At 45.4% G+C, this 10,999-nt stretch overlaps 1 pseudogene; it reads left to right on the top strand.

The window, feature by feature from the left end:
• The first annotated feature begins 2,402 nt into the window (after positions 1 to 2,402).
• Positions 2,403 to 10,725, top strand: LOC121840795 (annotated as a pseudogene).
• Positions 10,726 to 10,999: the final 274 nt, after the last annotated feature.

Raw genomic sequence — 10,999 nt, 5'->3', positions numbered from 1 at the left:
GGATGATAATACTGGACAAGTCTCAGAGAAAGGAACTAAATGTTTCACATCTTGTAACTTACATACAATTATTGATAGTATTTTCCTTCCTGGCTGCAATGGTGTGATGTTTTAACTAACATAGTCTATGTATGTGTCTGTCAATAATGTGGCTTTTCCACTATAGAAACACAAGAGTCTTTAGGTCAAACACCTGTGTAAAAACCCAGCAATGGAAAGCCCTCTAAGTGGTCTAAACATCCAGTCTAGCAAAGCTGGAGCTATTGTCCTGACTATTGCCCAGAGAGGCGATCATGTTCCCCATCTGGGGGGACCAGGCAGTCTAAGTCAGCACCTTGGCTTTCTTGGTGGGGGGGTTTTCCCTTTAGAAAATAGAACAAGAAGTGGCGAAAAGGGTGTTGCTATATAAATGGCTATACCGTATAAAGTCTATCCAAATCTAGCCTTACCACCTGTACACACAGAAATACATTTTGTACTTAGAGGCCGATCATCACCTGTGCCTTGATTCTCTCTCTCACCTGCAGCCGTGCCAGGATAGAGGACTTCTTGCAGTTGAAGGAGTAGGCTTTGGAGCAGGAGATGCTGCAGAAACGCTTGGTCTTGGAAAAGAAGGTGTATCCCGCCCCACTGAAACCACACGTCTCACACACCACTGTGGAGGGAAGAGGATGAGAATATGTTACAGACCGGATCGGTGGTTTGGTGAGCCGTGATGAGTAGCCTTGTCTGGACCCAGAAGACTTGCGTTAGCTCCCTGATTAGCTTGAGATCAGCACTCTGATCAGCTTATCTTAGAGATCCACATGAAATGACCAAAAGTATGTGGACACCTGCTTGTCGAACATCTTATTCCAAAATCATGGGCATTAATATGGAGTTGGTCCTCCGATTGCTGCTATAACAACCTCCACTCTTCTGGGAAGGCTTTCCACTAGATATTGGAACATTGCTGCAGGGACTTGCTTGCGTTCAGCCACAAGAGCATTAATGAGTTTGGGCACTGATGTTGAGCGATTAGGCTTGGCTCACAGTCAGAGATCCAATTCAACCCAAAGGTGTTTGATGAGGTTGAGGTCAGGGCTCTGTGCAGGCCAGTCAAGTTCTTCCACACCAATCTCAACAAACCATTTCTGTATGGATCTCACTTTGTGCACAGGGGCATTGTCTTGCTGAAACAGGAAAAAGGCCTTCCCCAAACTGTTGCCACAAAGTTGGAAGCACAGAATCGGCTATAATGTCATTGTATGCTGTAGCGTTAAGATTTCCCTTCATTGGTACTAAACGATATAGTCTGAACTGTGTTAAACGGCCCCAGACCATTATTCCTCCTCCACCAACCTTTAAGGCTGGCACTATGCATTGTGGCAGGTAGCGTTCTCCTGGCATCCGCCAAACTCAGATTTGTCCGTCTGACTGACAGATGGTGAAGCATGGTGATCTTAAGTTTATCTGCAGCTGCTTGGTCATGGAAGCCCATTTCATGAAGCTCCAGGCGAACAGTGCTTGTGCTGATGTTACTTCCAGAGGCAGTTTGGAACTTGGTAGTAAGTGCTGCAACCTAGGACAGACGATTTTTACGTGCTACAGCACTCGCTGGTCCCGTTCTGTAAGCTTGTGTGGCCTATAACGGCTGAACCGTTGTTGCTCCTAGACATTTCCACTTCCCACTACCAGCAGTTACAGTTGCCTGGGGCAGTTCTAGCAGGGCAGATATTTGACCGAACTGACTTGTTGGAAAAGTGGCATCCTATGACTGTGCTACATTGACATTCACTGAGGCCATGCTATTGCCAATATTTGTCTATGGTGATTGCATGGCTGTGTGCTCGATTTTATACACCTGTCAACAACGGTTGGGGTTGAAATTGCCGACTCCACTAATTTGAATGGGTGTCCACATACTTTCGTATATATAGTGTAAGTTGTATGGTGCAAACAGAGATCCTATTAAAGTATTCTAATCCCTAATTATATGGTTGCAACATGGTATTTCAGATTTGGTAGCATATCCATAATTTACCACCATGCATGCAGTTGCAATTCTGATTTAACCAGATACATTGTCATATTTGTGTTGCATTGCAACATATAGGCTATTGAAATACAATATTCATCAATTGCATTTTACCAGACCCTGTCGATAATAGGCTATTCTATTCCCCAAAATTGCAGCTGCGCTGGTATTTTTCTTGACTTCACCTCTTCGCCCGCGACCACAACACAACCAACAAGGGTTTGCTACCCGACATTTATGTTCACCTTATGGTAAGGGTGGCAGAAATGACGGTCGCGTACAATCATGGAAGATAAACATTGGGACAATTTTCTCGCATCAAATGAGGCTAACGTTATATGAGTTTAGAGGAGAGCCGCTACGTGTCTCCCATACCGACCCCTCCTCCTCCGCTGGCAATTTATAAAGAACAAAAAATCAGACTAGGGAGGGGGTTGATACGCCGAAGCTGAAATCGAGAGGCGAACCCAGTTAAGGAGTATTTTTTTTACACGGGACTTCCCCAAAAGGAGGGGGAAAAGTCACAATTGTGGAATCTAAAAGAAAATTAAGGTTCAAAATACGTGAGAACGTCTCCCGTTGTGGATTCCGTATATATTTTTAATTCGAAAAAATATGGCCGAGAACGTTCTGGACTCTGGCCCGCCTTCAGCCAAGAGGCCTAAACTATCCTCTCCGGCACTTTCTGCCTCCGCCAGCGATGGAAACGGTAAATATTGTTACATCTTTTTTTGTTAGGGGTATTATTTTTTTTGTTTATTTTGTAGTATTTTCAATTATTGTGGTATGATTCGGAAGGAAAAGGGGCCGTGTAATTGCCCACTGTTTTTGTCGCGCTAGCTAGCGAATGTGTGTCGGAGTTGCATATCAGTAGGCTAGTAGTAATTTCAGCACTACGATGAACGCTGGCTAGCGAGTTACGAATATGGGGCTTGCTGCATGGGTAGTTAGCTACATTATTTGTACTTAGCAATTAGTTAATAAATACTGTCAAATGAAGATGTTATGTTACACGGCAAACATTAATTTAAATTATTATCCCCGAGATTGACATGGACGCTTTAAGCGACACAGAACTCGCTAGCTAACGTTAGCTAGCTACTGTAGTGATCGGTGTGGCAAATGGTTTTAAAAACATGTTTTATACTAAATGAGATAGCTAATTCAGCTGAGAGGCAATCCATGAAACACAAATCGTTCAACTCGTTTACAAGTTAATTCGCCCAGCCAAGTAGCTTACTTTGCTAACTAGTTATTTTTCAGGTTGCTAGTGAGCTCTAGTCAGTTCGCTAGCCAACTTTCAAAGGGAGTTGTGACAAAGCTCATCGCCATTCGGTGCTAACGCGCTAGCTAGCCCGCAAGCACACCAACTAAGGTTAACAGTTCACTGCAACACTTGACGTTTTTACCCTTTCAAATATAGTATTTAATTAAGTTAGGTAATTAACTTTTTAACTATAAGTAATTCGTACAAACGATAACGTTAGCTAGCAAACTAATTGGTGAAGTTTCGTTCACCTGGATACTTGATAACGTTACATGTTTCCAACTAACTTAGCTAGCTAGTCATCGTTTATAAAACTAACGATGTTAATTATATAGCTAGCTACTACTGCAGCAGGCCCATGTAGCTAGTTTGCTGGGTGAGTGATTATGTTCAAATTGCCATTAACTAGTTTTTCTGAAGATGTGTGGCAGAGACTGGAGGACTAAGGCTAACAACCTATACAAAAACGTCAAATTGCAGTGGTAAAACATAGAACTGGGCCACAGTATTTACCACTGTGATATGTTTAGATGGCCTTCTGCAGATGCTAAATAGCTAGCGAGTAGTAAGCAGTTTGAAATTGGACTTGAAACTGTTAATTTTGTCATTGCATAGCTAGCTAGCTACTGCCTCCCATTGGCCATATATTAGCAAACAGTACATGCTAAAGTCAGCCACTTGACACAAAATACTTTGACGGCCCAAGGTACTTAATAACAGAAAAATCCCGTGCATGTACTGCACTTTTGATATATTTTTCTCTCTCGTAGTGCTAAGAGAATGCTGTGGCTGTCCAATTTCTCCAGGGAAGGTGCTGTAGGCCTATAGCAATTCGTAAATTCTTTAGTTATTTTTAATTGTTGCAACTTGCTTTAGTTATTTTTTTATTGTTGCAAAAGGCATTCTGTATGTTACCCCAATATTCAGTGCATATCAAAACGAGGCCTGAATTTGCAAATTGGATGGACACTACAGAAACTTCAGTGACCTATGTCTTCAGGTGAGACACAAAATGCACTGCTTTCTGTTTGAGAGCATCTCAAGGATTCAGCAGTTGACAATGTGTCAGTGTGGGGGGGGGGTCCTTTTTTTTGTTAGAAGGCATGGAATCCCTGAATATAGCACAACGAAGAAAAGCTATTTCTTGACAATTGGTATAATTTTGTGACGCTCTGTCTTACCCCTGGGTTGTGTTCAATACTCTGGCACAGCTTTGCAAAATGATTTGAAATGGACAACTACCTGTTGCCCCCCTGTTTTTCTCAGTTTCAAGACGGTTTTCTCCCATTTGTTACCTACTGAACATGACACTGGAGGTGGACCTGTGTCCAGAGGGTCTCTATGAACCTGGCTCTCTGTGTGGTGTTAACGCAGTGTTGAGGCCCATCTGTCACTCTGTGTGTAAAGCTCTGTCTGCGCCGTGTTAAATCACACTCGCGGTCCGGCACAGATCGTCCGAGGCCAGCCACTGTGTGTGGGAGAGCGTCTGTTTGAACGGCCACCTTAATTTCAAAACATTGGTTCTCCTCATTATACAAATGTAGTTCTCAGGCTATGCTAATTGGCCACCACATTTGATGCAACCATGTATGACTGTTTGAATACAGTGCACTGGAATTGGTTTTGTTAGTCATTTATTGTTATGCCAGAAAGGTACCCTGGCACACCTCTATTTCTCTCCCTTTCACTTCTTTCTCTTTCCTCTTGTTCCCAATCCCCCTCTTGCTCTCTTTCTACATACTCATCTTTTCTCCCCCTGCACAGATTTCGGCTCATTGTTCGACCTGGAGCACGACCTCCTGACGAGCTCATCAATTCCTCGGAGTTGGGCCTGGTCAACGGAGGGGACCTCAGCCAGCTGCACACCAGTCTGGGGGGAGGTGGTGGAATGGGCCTGGGCCTGGGAGGGGGGGGTGGCCAGGACGCAGTGGCCAAGCACAAGCAGCTCTCAGAGCTCCTTCGATCAGGTGCTCCACATGCCTCCACACAGCAGGGCCAGGGTGTGGTGGGCAGCCCAGGCGGGGCCAGCATGGGCCACCTGGGGAACATGAAGGTATCCCCTGGGCCCCAGGGCATGGGCCAGCAGCAACACCTCTCACCCCAGCAGCAGGCCAGCATGATGCAGCAGCAGGTGGGGATGGTGGGTGCCATGAACAGGGGCATGATTGGGGCCCAGAAGGGCAACGGACAGCAGCAGCAAGCCATGATGGGGGCCGGTGATGAACGGATCCCCCAGGATGAGCTTCTCGAACCAGGGGATGGTGGGGAACAGTAACATGTTGGCTGAGACTCTGCAGCAGCAGGGCGCCGGGGACAGGCTGGACTCAGAGTACAGCAACCTGGAGCACTGAATAAGGTTTGTATGAACCCTTCAGACAAGAGAGGAGAGATGTTTTTAATTTACGTATTCTTTAGTTTTAGGACATTGAGATGGGCATCTTTAAGCCACCCTGACCAAGAAAGCTGCATGTGTGTATTTTTGCCCACACAATGTTAAAATTCAACAGTTGATTCACAAAAACAGGTTAAAAGAGCAGTTGTCATTATTCAAATATTAAGGATGTTTTAATCAAGGTTTAAAAGTGTACAATTCAAATGATTGGAGTTTTAGAGATCTAACGCTGTGTAGTTAAAGGCTCTGTCAGGGAGGAGGAAGACTAGTAGAGGGTATGGCTGGCATGTGGAGGGAGGGAGGAAGGAAGGTGGGGAGGGAGAATGTATGCAAAATGATGAAAGCATTCGATTAACCCTAGCGAGCAACCAGACATTACTACAAATTGGGAGCCACGTGGAAGCCCTTGATTAATTAAGCACATCAGTGGTCGTGTTATTCCAACATGTCAACATGAAATGTGGGGCAACCGTGGCATGGCTGATTGATAATTGGTCTGCCTGTTCTGAGCCATCATTAATGATTTAATTTAACCCACCAACGTTACCTGCTGCTAATTGATTAGAAAATAAGTACGTTGTCAACTCTTTAGAAGTAGTTGATTTTAATTGGTGTGCAAACGGCGTGGCAGAGAAGTTGATTTGTGGTGCAAGGGAGATGGTTGTTCTTTTAGCTTTAATGGTCTTCACTGGGGCTGCGAATTTCCAGAGACTTGGCGATACAATATTATCATGATACTTTGGTGCCGATATGTCTTTTGAATCTCACGATTCTATATGTATTGCGATTCAATGTTCCAACCACTGCTGCAGAGTGTCAAGCGAGAGTCATGAGAACAAGTTTTTATCAGTCATGGAAATAAGTGCCCAAAAACAAATTGGCTCCCTATTTAAAAGATCGAGAACAAACTATGAAGGAAAAATACTGGCTTTTTGGTGCAGGTATAGCAAACTGGCACAAAAATAATATTGCGTTGTCAAAACAATACGATATACCATAAAATAATATCTCCGTATGTAACTCTAGATTTACGTTTTCTCCCATTACTATTTTTCACACTGTTAGTGATTAATATCCCCAAGGTTGTGCTCATTTAACAGGACTACTCTCGGTCTGAAGAAATACAATTCAAGTGATTTGAACACTTACATATTCTAACACATTGCATATAAAAACTGTAAAAATGTATGTCAATTTATTTCATTATTTTTCTCAATCCAGTATGCTTTGTTAAAACCACAAGTGTCATACTCATTCCACGGAGGGCCAAGTGTCTGCGTGTTTTCGATCCTCCATTGTACTTGATTAAGGTAATTAATTAGTAAGGAACTATCCACACCTGGTTTTCTAGGGCATAAAAAACAAAAACCCGTGGACACTCGGCCCTCCATGGAATGATTTTGACACCCCTGATTTAAACCATGCCATCTCTAACCCTCCCTCCGGTCTTCCATTTCTGTCTCTCCTTATCTTCTATACATTTCCCTGCCCATCCTCTTCTCAGATGGGTATGGCGGGTAACCCAGGCCCCTATGGAGTCCCCTATGGTGAGCAGCAGGCAGGCCAGGGCCTGGGGGGAGCAGGGCTGGGCCCTCCGCTCCAGAACAAAGGCTCCATGCCCAACAGCCTGGCCCAGTTCAGCATGGACAAGAAGAGCCAGCCCATGCAGGGCATGGCTGCCATGGTAAGGAAGTTAGCTAGCTAGTCTCATACCTATCATTTCAAACTTCTGTCATGGATGCTGCCTTTGTGTACCAGTCAACCACACTGACCAACCCTGAACAAACTATCACAGTTGCAGTAACTTGTATATTTTCAAATATTTTATTCCCCCTGCTCCCCTCTATCCTCAGGCCACACAGCAGTCTGCCACAGGTGTGGGCGGTGGAGCCGGAGGCACTGCAGGGTTGGTCCCCAACGCCCAGGGAGGCCTGGGGCCTGCCGTGTCTGCAGCAGCTGGGGCGCCCCTACGGCCGACCCCGAGAAGCGCAAGCTGATCCAGCAGCAGCTGGTACTCCTGCTCCATGCACACAAGTGCCAGCGGCGGGAGCAAGCCAACGGGGAGGTGCGCCAGTGCAACTTGCCACACTGCCGCACCATGAAGAACGTCCTCAACCACATGACCCACTGCCAGGCTGGCAAGTCCTGTCAGGGTGAGCTGATAAGACCCAGAATAGATAGACCTGCAAGATGGTTCCCTGTCACACCTTTACCTAAGATGTGTATGATATTCATCAAGAGCTCTCTGACGTAATCACCACAATCTTTTTCTCACCCTTTTTTCTTTTGCTTGTCTCTGCCCCTTTGTTCTCTCCTTCCTTAGTGGCTCACTGTGCGTCATCCAGACAGATCATCTCTCACTGGAAGAACTGTACGCGGCACGACTGTCCTGTCTGCCTGCCGCTCAAGAATGCCGGGGACAAGAGGAACCAGCAGTGTGAGTGTCTATCTGCCTATCAAACAATACTTTTTTCACTACCCCGCTCTCCCTCAGTCTGTTAGCTGGCTCGTGTAATAGTAGTACGCGTCTAGTCTTAGGTTTAGAGAGCCGTCAAGTCTCAACTCATTCAAGTAATGTCTATGGATGTACAGTGTGTTCAGACCCCTTGACTATTTCCACATGCTATGTTACCACCTTATTCTAAAATGGATGAAATAAAACATTTTCCTCTTTAATCTACACACAATACCCCATAATGACAAAGCAAAATGTTTTTGCAAATGTATGAAAAAATAAACAAACCGATACAATATTTACATAAGTATTCAGACCCTTTGCTATGAGACTTGAAATTGTCCACCTGTGGTAAATTCAATTGATTGGACATGATTTGCAAAGGCACATACCTGTCTATATAAGTTTGCACAGTTTACAGTGCATGTTAGAGCAAAAGCCAAGCCATGAGGTCGAAGGAATTGTCCGTAGAGCTCCGAGACAGGATTGTGTCGGCACCAATCTGGGGAAGGGTACCAGAAGAAGTTTGTAACCACCAAGACTTTTCTTAGAGCTGGCTGCATGGCCAAACTGAGCAATCGGGGAGAAGGGCCTTGGTCAGGAGGTGACCAACATCCCGATGGTCTCTGCAGCTCCAGAGTTCCTCTGTGGAGATGGGAGAACCTTCCTGAAGGACAACCATCTCTGCAGCACTCCACCAATCAGGCCTTTATTGTAGAGTGGCCAAACGGAAGACACTTCTCAGCGGCAGGGACTGGGAGACTAGTCAGGATCGAGGGAAAGATGAATGGAGCAAAGTACAGAGATCCTTGATGAAAATCTTAGGAGTGCTCAAGACCTCTGACGGGGGCGAATGTTCACCTTCCAACAGGACAACAACCCTAAGCACACAGCCAAGACAACGCAGGAGTGGCATCGTGACAAGTCTCTGAATGTCCTTGAGAGGCCCAGCCAGAGCCTGGACTTGCACCCGATCGAACATCTCTGGAGAGACCTGAAAATAGCTGTGCAGCAATGATCCCCATCCATCTTGACTGAGCTTGTGAGGATCTGCAGAGAAGAATGGGAGAAACTCTCCAAATACAGGTGTGCCAAGCCTGTAGCGTCATACCGAAGACGACTCGAGGCTGTAATCGCTGTCATAGGTGCTTCAACAAAGTACTAATAAAGGGTCTGAACACTTCTTATTAATAATCCTGTCTCTACAGCTCTGCTAGGAGGTGCTGGTGTAGGTCTGGGTAGTTCCCTGGGCTCGGTGCCCGGAGGCCAGCCCAGCTCCGCCAATCTCAACCCCCCCAGCCAGATCGACCCCAGCTCAATTGAAAGGGCCTACGCCGCCCTGGGCCTCACTTACCAGGGCACCCAGATCCAGAGCCAGCCCAACCAGGCTTCTCTGCCCTCACAGGGTCTGCAGGGACAGCCGGGCATGAGGCCGCTCAACCCTATGGGTAAGCTGTTAGTTGTCTAAAAGATAATCAGGTCTACTGTGTTTTTTACCCCCATTTCAAAGTCCGTGCCTTTAAACATCTGGCGTGTTTTATTATTATTTTTCTATCTGACTCAATGCCATAGGTTAGCAAGTGGCCGGGTTCTACATGTTTCAATATTCAGGTGTCCTGTCCCCTTTAAAAAGAGAGTGCCAGTGTTTTACCTTCGAAAAGAGTCCCGTTTTGAGAATTGTGTTATTGGTTTAAATCATGTACTACAACAGGAGTGTGCATGGTCCTCTTGGGTTTTGAAGCTGTAACCGGTCTGCCCATAATAGTAAGGTTACACTGTTGCTTTGCCTAACTGAAACCACCCCTTTTGTCCACTTTAATGGGAATTACGCACATGTTTTATTTGTCTGCATTTTGGTGTAGTGGACTTTTTTTCGAGTCACTTGAAAATATAACGTGTGGTGGGAGTAATTTCCATCATTGACTTCTAAATAATGTTTTAACAACTTTCTTCTCATAACCACAAACAAAAGGCCATGTTGAATATTATTTGTGGAAAACCTGTGTGTGTGACTGTTTATTTCACCATGTTAGGGGGTAACCCAATGGGGGTGAATGGAGGAATGGGTGTTTCACCCCAGAACCAGCAGGCCAGCCTGCTGCAGGATACCATGCTCCACCTCAACATGAACTCCCAGGGGTGAGTAGCAGACTGCCTTAAAATATAATCATTTGCTCTCTTAAATACTTCTACCTGCACTTGATTGAGCATGCCTGGTGCAATATAATTGTCCCAGAACTGTAAATCTCATCCACCCATCTGACACTTCAGTCAGGCACAAACTTTGTTCTCTCTGTGTGTTCTAGTCTGATGAATGATGCGGGTGGGACGGGTAACATGGGCTCCATGCCCATGGCAACCCCACCCTCTGCAGCGGGTATGAGGAAGAGTTGGCATGAGGACATCACCCAGGACCTGAGGAACCACCTGGTGCACAAACTGTAAGTGGCCGGGAGGGACAATACAGCCTCTGGATGGGACCTAAAAACACCTCGTCTCTGGGGACCCATGCGCCTGTCATCGATGGGGGGGGAAATGGTTCTGCATTTAATACATTTTGACAACAAAACTCAATAAAGTATTTCATAAACCTTTTTAATTTCCATATGTAGTAGGAAGCTAAGTGTTTGTTTCTTGGGCTTCAGGAATGTGACTGATTTGAAAGTATAAGGCATATCAGTGAACCAATGCTGTGGTCAAGTCTACTAGTGGAGCTTACCCGGGTTTTCAAAAGCGCATAGCAGACCGAGAGCCTAATGCTTCTTAGGTAAATCAAATGTTATAGGTCACATACATATATTTAGCGGGTGTTGCGAACTGCTTGTGTTCCTTGCTCCAACAGTGCAGTAGTATCCAACCATTCACAAT

This window comes from Oncorhynchus tshawytscha, linkage group LG25 (genome assembly GCF_018296145.1).
Source record: "Oncorhynchus tshawytscha isolate Ot180627B linkage group LG25, Otsh_v2.0, whole genome shotgun sequence".
Taxonomy (NCBI): domain Eukaryota; kingdom Metazoa; phylum Chordata; class Actinopteri; order Salmoniformes; family Salmonidae; genus Oncorhynchus; species Oncorhynchus tshawytscha.
The sequence above is the reverse complement of the archived record's forward strand: the minus strand, read 5'-3'. Positions and strand labels throughout refer to the sequence as shown.